Source organism: Anopheles moucheti, unplaced genomic scaffold (genome assembly GCF_943734755.1).
Source record: "Anopheles moucheti unplaced genomic scaffold, idAnoMoucSN_F20_07 putative_Y_1, whole genome shotgun sequence".
In the NCBI taxonomy this organism is placed as follows: domain Eukaryota; kingdom Metazoa; phylum Arthropoda; class Insecta; order Diptera; family Culicidae; genus Anopheles; species Anopheles moucheti.
In genome coordinates this window covers 1,566,569-1,575,551 of record NW_026453651.1, presented here as the reverse complement: position 1 = coordinate 1,575,551, position 8,983 = coordinate 1,566,569, and positions in this window count along the sequence as shown.

Sequence of the window (8,983 nt, the reverse complement as noted above, 5' to 3'; positions counted from 1 at the left end):
ACACTTCTGGTGGAACTTCATATCAAAGAACAAAGTTCGAATCGGATGGACAAAGTTAGTTGTAATTAACAGTTTTTGTATGAAAACACACTTCTGGTGGAACTTCAAATCAAAGAACAAAGTTCGAATCGGATGGACAAAGTTAGTTGTAATTAACAGTTTTTGTATGAAAACACACTTCTGGTGGAACTTCAAATCAAAGAACAAAGTTCGAATCGGATGGACAAAGTGAGTTGTAATTAACAGTTTTTGTATGAAAACACACTTCTGGTGGAACTTCATATCAAAGAATAAAGTTCGAATCGGATGGACAAAGTTAGTTGTAATTAACAGTTTTTGTATGAAAACACACTTCTGGTGGAACTTCAAATCAAAGAACAAAGTTCGAATCGGATGGACAAAGTGAGTTGTAATTAACAGTTTTTGTATGAAAACACACTTCTGGTGGAACTTCATATCAAAGAACAAAGTTCGAATCGGATGGACAAAGTTAGTTGTAATTAACAGTTTTTGTATGAAAACACACTTCTGGTGGAACTTCATATCAAAGAACAAAGTTCGAATCGGACGGACAAAGTTAGTTGTAATTAACAGTTTTTGTATGAAAACACACTTCTGGTGGAACTGCAAATCAAAGAACAAAGTTCGAATCGGATGGACAAAGTTAGTTGTAATTAACAGTTTTTGTATGAAAACACACTTCTGGTGGAACTTCATATCAAAGAACAAAGTTCGAATCGGATGGACAAAGTTAGTTGTAATTAACAGTTTTTGTATGAAAACACACTTCTGGTGGAACTTCATATCAAAGAACAAAGTTCGAATCGGACGGACAAAGTTAGTTGTAATTAACAGTTTTTGTATGAAAACACACTTCTGGTGGAACTTCAAATCAAAGAACAAAGTTCGAATCGGATGGACAAAGTTAGTTGTAATTAACAGTTTTTGTATGAAAACACACTTCTGGTGGAACTTCATATCAAAGAACAAAGTTCGAATCGGACGGACAAAGTTAGTTGTAATTAACAGTTTTTGTATGAAAACACACTTCTGGTGGAACTTCAAATCAAAGAACAAAGTTCGAATCGGATGGACAAAGTTAGTTGTAATTAACAGTTTTTGTATGAAAACACACTTCTGGTGGAACTTCATATCAAAGAACAAAGTTCGCATCGGATGGACAAAGTTAGTTGTAATTAACAGTTTTTGTATGAAAACACACTTCTGGTGGAACTTCAAATCAAAGAACAAAGTTCGAATCGGACGGACAAAGTTAGTTGTAATTAACAGTTTTTGTATGAAAACACACTTCTGGTGGAACTTCAAATCAAAGAACAAAGTTCGAATCGGATGGACAAAGTTAGTTGTAATTAACAGTTTTTGTATGAAAACACACTTCTGGTGGAACTTCATATCAAAGAACAAAGTTCGAATCGGACGGACAAAGTTAGTTGTAATTAACAGTTTTTGTATGAAAACACACTTCTGGTGGAACTTCAAATCAAAGAACAAAGTTCGAATCGGATGGACAAAGTTAGTTGTAATTAACAGTTTTTGTATGAAAACACACTTCTGGTGGAACTTCAAATCAAAGAACAAAGTTCGAATCGGATGGACAAAGTTAGTTGTAATTAACAGTTTTTGTATGAAAACACACTTCTGGTGGAACTTCATATCAAAGAACAAAGTTCGAATCGGACGGACAAAGTTAGTTGTAATTAACAGTTTTTGTATGAAAACACACTTCTGGTGGAACTTCAAATCAAAGAACAAAGTTCGAATCGGATGGACAAAGTTAGTTGTAATTAACAGTTTTTGTATGAAAACACACTTCTGGTGGAACTTCATATCAAAGAACAAAGTTCGAATCGGATGGACAAAGTTAGTTGTAATTAACAGTTTTTGTATGAAAACACACTTCTGGTGGAGCTTCATATCAAAGAACAAAGTTCGCATCGGATGGACAAAGTTAGTTGTAATTAACAGTTTTTGTATGAAAACACACTTCTGGTGGAACTTCAAATCAAAGAACAAAGTTCGAATCGGATGGACAAAGTTAGTTGTAATTAACAGTTTTTGTATGAAAACACACTTCTGGTGGAACTTCAAATCAAAGAACAAAGTTCGAATCGGATGGACAAAGTTAGTTGTAATTAACAGTTTTTGTATGAAAACACACTTCTGGTGGAACTTCATATCAAAGAACAAAGTTCGAATCGGACGGACAAAGTTAGTTGTAATTAACAGTTTTTGTATGAAAACACACTTCTGGTGGAACTTCATATCAAAGTACAAAGTTCGAATCGGATGGACAAAGTTAGTTGTAATTAACAGTTTTTGTATGAAAACACACTTCTGGTGCAACTGCAAATCAAAGAACAAAGTTCGAATCGGATGGACAAAGTTAGTTGTAATTAACAGTTTTTGTATGAAAACACACTTCTGGTGGAACTTCATATCAACAAACAAAGTTCGAATCGGATGGACAAAGTTAGTTGTAATTAACAGTTTTTGTATGAAAACACACTTCTGGTGGAACTTCATATCAACGAACAAAGTTCGAATCGAATGGACAAAGTTAGTTCTAATTAACAGTTTTTGTATGAAAACACACTTCTGGTGGAACTTCGTATCAAAGAACAAAGTTCGAATCGGATGGACAAAGTTAGTTGTAATTAACAGTTTTTGTATGAAAACACACTTCTGGTGGAACTTCAAATCAAAGAACAAAGTTCGAATCGGATGGACAAAGTTAGTTGTAATTAACAGTTTTTGTATGAAAACACACTTCTGGTGGAACTTCAAATCAAAGAACAAAGTTCGAATCGGATGGACAAAGTTAGTTGTAATTAACAGTTTTTGTATGAAAACACACTTCTGGTGGAACTTCGTATCAAAGAACAAAGTTCGAATCGGATGGACAAAGTTAGTTGTAATTAACAGTTTTTGTATGAAAACACACTTCTGGTGGAACTTCAAATCAAAGAACAAAGTTCGAATCGGATGGACAAAGTTAGTTGTAATTAACAGTTTTTGTATGAAAACACACTTCTGGTGGAACTTCAAATCAAAGAACAAAGTTCGCATCGGATGGACAAAGTTAGTTGTAATTAACAGTTTTTGTATGAAAACACACTTCTGGTGGAACTTCAAATCAAAGAACAAAGTTCGAATCGGATGGACAAAGTTAGTTGTAATTAACAGTTTTTGTATGAAAACACACTTCTGGTGGAACTTCATATCAAAGAACAAAGTTCGAATCGGACGGACAAAGTTAGTTGTAATTAACAGTTTTTGTATGAAAACACACTTCTGGTGGAACTTCATATCAAAGTACAAAGTTCGAATCGGATGGACAAAGTTAGTTGTAATTAACAGTTTTTGTATGAAAACACACTTCTGGTGCAACTGCAAATCAAAGAACAAAGTTCGAATCGGATGGACAAAGTTAGTTGTAATTAACAGTTTTTGTATGAAAACACACTTCTGGTGGAACTTCATATCAACAAACAAAGTTCGAATCGGATGGACAAAGTTAGTTGTAATTAACAGTTTTTGTATGAAAACACACTTCTGGTGGAACTTCATATCAACGAACAAAGTTCGAATCGAATGGACAAAGTTAGTTGTAATTAACAGTTTTTGTATGAAAACACACTTCTGGTGGAACTTCAAATCAAAGAACAAAGTTCGAATCGGATGGACAAAGTTAGTTCTAATTAACAGTTTTTGTATGAAAACACACTTCTGGTGGAACTTCATATCAAAGTACAAAGTTCGAATCGGATGGACAAAGTTAGTTGTAATTAACAGTTTTTGTATGAAAACACACTTCTGGTGGAACTTCAAATCAAAGAACAAAGTTCGAATCGGATGGACAAAGTTAGTTGTAATTAACAGTTTTTGTATGAAAACACACTTCTGGTGGAACTTCATATCAAAGAACAAAGTTCGAATCGGACGGACAAAGTTAGTTGTAATTAACAGTTTTTGTATGAAAACACACTTCTGGTGGAACTTCAAATCAAAGAACAAAGTTCGAATCGGATGGACAAAGTTAGTTGTAATTAACAGTTTTTGTATGAAAACAAACTTCTGGTGGAACTTCATATCAAAGTACAAAGTTCGAATCGGATGGACAAAGTTAGTTGTAATTAACAGTTTTTGTATGAAAACACACTTCTGGTGGAACTTCAAATCAAAGAACAAAGTTCGAATCGGATGGACAAAGTTAGTTGTAATTAACAGTTTTTGTATGAAAACACACTTCTGGTGGAACTTCATATCAAAGAACAAAGTTCGAATCGGACGGACAAAGTTAGTTGTAATTAACAGTTTTTGTATGAAAACACACTTCTGGTGGAACTTCAAATCAAAGAACAAAGTTCGAATCGGATGGACAAAGTTAGTTCTAATTAACAGTTTTTGTATGAAAACACACTTCTGGTGGAACTTCATATCAACGAACAAAGTTCGAATCGAATGGACAAAGTTAGTTGTAATTAACAGTTTTTGTATGAAAACACACTTCTGGTGGAACTTCAAATCAAAGAACAAAGTTCGAATCGGATGGACAAAGTTAGTTCTAATTAACAGTTTTTGTATGAAAACACACTTCTGGTGGAACTTCGTATCAAAGAACAAAGTTCGAATCGGATGGACAAAGTTAGTTGTAATTAACAGTTTTTGTATGAAAACACACTTCTGGTGGAACTTCAAATCAAAGAACAAAGTTCGAATCGGATGGACAAAGTTAGTTGTAATTAACAGTTTTTGTATGAAAACACACTTCTGGTGGAACTTCATATCAAAGAACAAAGTTCGAATCGGACGGACAAAGTTAGTTGTAATTAACAGTTTTTGTATGAAAACACACTTCTGGTGGAACTTCAAATCAAAGAACAAAGTTCGAATCGGATGGACAAAGTTAGTTGTAATTAACAGTTTTTGTATGAAAACAAACTTCTGGTGGAACTTCATATCAAAGTACAAAGTTCGAATCGGATGGACAAAGTTAGTTGTAATTAACAGTTTTTGTATGAAAACACACTTCTGGTGGAACTTCAAATCAAAGAACAAAGTTCGAATCGGATGGACAAAGTTAGTTGTAATTAACAGTTTTTGTATGAAAACACACTTCTGGTGGAACTTCATATCAAAGAACAAAGTTCGAATCGGACGGACAAAGTTAGTTGTAATTAACAGTTTTTGTATGAAAACACACTTCTGGTGGAACTTCAAATCAAAGAACAAAGTTCGAATCGGATGGACAAAGTTAGTTCTAATTAACAGTTTTTGTATGAAAACACACTTCTGGTGGAACTTCATATCAAAGTACAAAGTTCGAATCGGATGGACAAAGTTAGTTGTAATTAACAGTTTTTGTATGAAAACACACTTCTGGTGCAACTGCAAATCAAAGAACAAAGTTCGAATCGGATGGACAAAGTTAGTTGTAATTAACAGTTTTTGTATGAAAACACACTTCTAGTGGAATTTCATATTAACGAACAAAGTTCGAATCGGATGGACAAAGTTAGTTGTAATTAACAGTTTTTGTATGAAAACACACTTCTGGTGGAACTTCATATCAACAAACAAAGTTCGAATCGGATGGACAAAGTTAGTTGTAATTAACAGTTTTTGTATGAAAACACACTTCTGGTGGAACTTCATATCAAAGAACAAAGTTCGAATCGGACGGACAAAGTTAGTTGTAATTAACAGTTTTTGTATGAAAACACACTTCTGGTGGAACTTCAAATCAAAGAACAAAGTTCGAATCGGATGGACAAAGTTAGTTCTAATTAACAGTTTTTGTATGAAAACACACTTCTGGTGGAACTTCATATCAAAGTACAAAGTTCGAATCGGATGGACAAAGTTAGTTGTAATTAACAGTTTTTGTATGAAAACACACTTCTGGTGGAACTTCATATCAAAGAACAAAGTTCGAATCGGACGGACAAAGTTAGTTGTAATTAACAGTTTTTGTATGAAAACACACTTCTGGTGGAACTTCAAATCAAAGAACAAAGTTCGAATCGGATGGACAAAGTTAGTTCTAATTAACAGTTTTTGTATGAAAACACACTTCTGGTGGAACTTCATATCAAAGTACAAAGTTCGAATCGGATGGACAAAGTTAGTTGTAATTAACAGTTTTTGTATGAAAACACACTTCTGGTGCAACTGCAAATCAAAGAACAAAGTTCGAATCGGATGGACAAAGTTAGTTGTAATTAACAGTTTTTGTATGAAAACACACTTCTGGTGGAACTTCATATCAACAAACAAAGTTCGAATCGGATGGACAAAGTTAGTTGTAATTAACAGTTTTTGTATGAAAACACACTTCTGGTGGAACTTCATATCAACGAACAAAGTTCGAATCGAATGGACAAAGTTAGTTCTAATTAACAGTTTTTGTATGAAAACACACTTCTGGTGGAACTTCGTATCAAAGAACAAAGTTCGAATCGGATGGACAAAGTTAGTTGTAATTAACAGTTTTTGTATGAAAACACACTTCTGGTGGAACTTCAAATCAAAGAACAAAGTTCGAATCGGATGGACAAAGTTAGTTGTAATTAACAGTTTTTGTATGAAAACACACTTCTGGTGGAACTTCATATCAAAGAACAAAGTTCGAATCGGACGGACAAAGTTAGTTGTAATTAACAGTTTTTGTATGAAAACACACTTCTGGTGGAACTTCAAATCAAAGAACAAAGTTCGAATCGGATGGACAAAGTTAGTTCTAATTAACAGTTTTTGTATGAAAACACACTTCTGGTGGAACTTCGTATCAAAGAACAAAGTTCGAATCGGATGGACAAAGTTAGTTGTAATTAACAGTTTTTGTATGAAAACACACTTCTGGTGGAACTTCAAATCAAAGAACAAAGTTCGAATCGGATGGACAAAGTTAGTTGTAATTAACAGTTTTTGTATGAAAACACACTTCTGGTGGAACTTCATATCAAAGAACAAAGTTCGAATCGGACGGACAAAGTTAGTTGTAATTAACAGTTTTTGTATGAAAACACACTTCTGGTGGAACTTCAAATCAAAGAACAAAGTTCGAATCGGATGGACAAAGTTAGTTCTAATTAACAGTTTTTGTATGAAAACACACTTCTGGTGGAACTTCATATCAAAGTACAAAGTTCGAATCGGATGGACAAAGTTAGTTGTAATTAACAGTTTTTGTATGAAAACACACTTCTGGTGCAACTGCAAATCAAAGAACAAAGTTCGAATCGGATGGACAAAGTTAGTTGTAATTAACAGTTTTTGTATGAAAACACACTTCTAGTGGAATTTCATATTAACGAACAAAGTTCGAATCGGATGGACAAAGTTAGTTGTAATTAACAGTTTTTGTATGAAAGCTCACTTCTGGTGGAACTTCAAATCAAAGAACAAAGTTCGAATCGGATGGACAAAGGTAGTTGTAATTAACAGTTTTTGTATGAAAACACACTTCTGGTGGAACTTCAAATCAAAGAACAAAGTTCGAATCGGATGGACAAAGTTAGTTGTAATTAACAGTTTTTGTATGAAAACACACTTCTGGTGGAACTTCATATCAAAGAACAAAGTTCGAATCGGATGGACAAAGTTAGTTGTAATTAACAGTTTTTGTATGAAAACACACTTCTGGTGGAACTTCAAATCAAAGAACAAAGTTCGAATCGGATGGACAAAGTTAGCTGTAATTAACAGTTTTTGTATGAAAACACACTTCTGGTGGAACTTCATATCAAAGAACAAAGTTCGAATCGGATGGACAAAGTTAGTTGTAATTAACAGTTTTTGTATGAAAACACACTTCTGGTGGAACTTCAAATCAAAGAACAAAGTTCGAATCGGATGGACAAAGTTAGTTCTAATTAACAGTTTTTGTATCAAAACTCACTTCTGGTGGAACTTCAAATCAAAGAACAAAGTTCGAATCGGATGGACAAAGTTAGTTGTAATTAACAGTTTTTGTATGAAAACACACTTCTGGTGGAACTGCAAATCAAAGAACAAAGTTCGAATCGGATGGACAAAGTGAGTTGTAATTAACAGTTTTTGTATGAAAACACACTTCTGGTGGAACTTCATATCAACGAACAAAGTTCGAATCGGATGGACAAAGTTAGTTGTAATTAACAGTTTTTGTATGAAAACAAACTTCTGGTGGAACTTCAAATCAAAGAACAAAGTTCGAATCGGATGGACAAAGTTAGTTGTAATTAACAGTTTTTGTATGAAAACTCACTTCTGGTGGAACTTCATATGAAAGAACAAAGTTCGAATCGGATGGACAAAGTTAGTTGTAATTAACAGTTTTTGTATCAAAACTCACTTCTGGTGGAACTTCATATCAAAGAACAAAGTTCGAATCGGATGGACAAAGTTAGTTGTAATTAACAGTTTTTGTATGAAAACACACTTCTGGTGGAACTTCATATCAAAGAACAAAGTTCGAATCGGATGGACAAAGTTAGTTGTAATTAACAGTTTTTGTATCAAAACTCACTTCTGGTGGAACTTCATATCAAAGAACAAAGTTCGAATCGGATGGACAAAGTTAGTTGTAATTAACAGTTTTTGTATGAAAACACACTTCTGGTGGAACTTCATATCAAAGAACAAAGTTCGAATCGGACGGACAAAGTTAGTTGTAATTAACAGTTTTTGTATGAAAACACACTTCTGGTGGAACTTCAAATCAAAGAACAAAGTTCGAATCGGATGGACAAAGTTAGTTGTAATTAACAGTTTTTGTATGAAAACACACTTCTGGTGGAACTTCATATCAAAGAACAAAGTTCGAATCGGATGGACAAAGTTAGTTGTAATTAACAGTTTTTGTATGAAAACACACTTCTGGTGGAACTTCAAATCAAAGAACAAAGTTCGAATCGGATGGACAAAGTTAGTTGTAATTAACAGTTTTTGTATCAAAACTCACTTCTGGTGGAACTTCAAA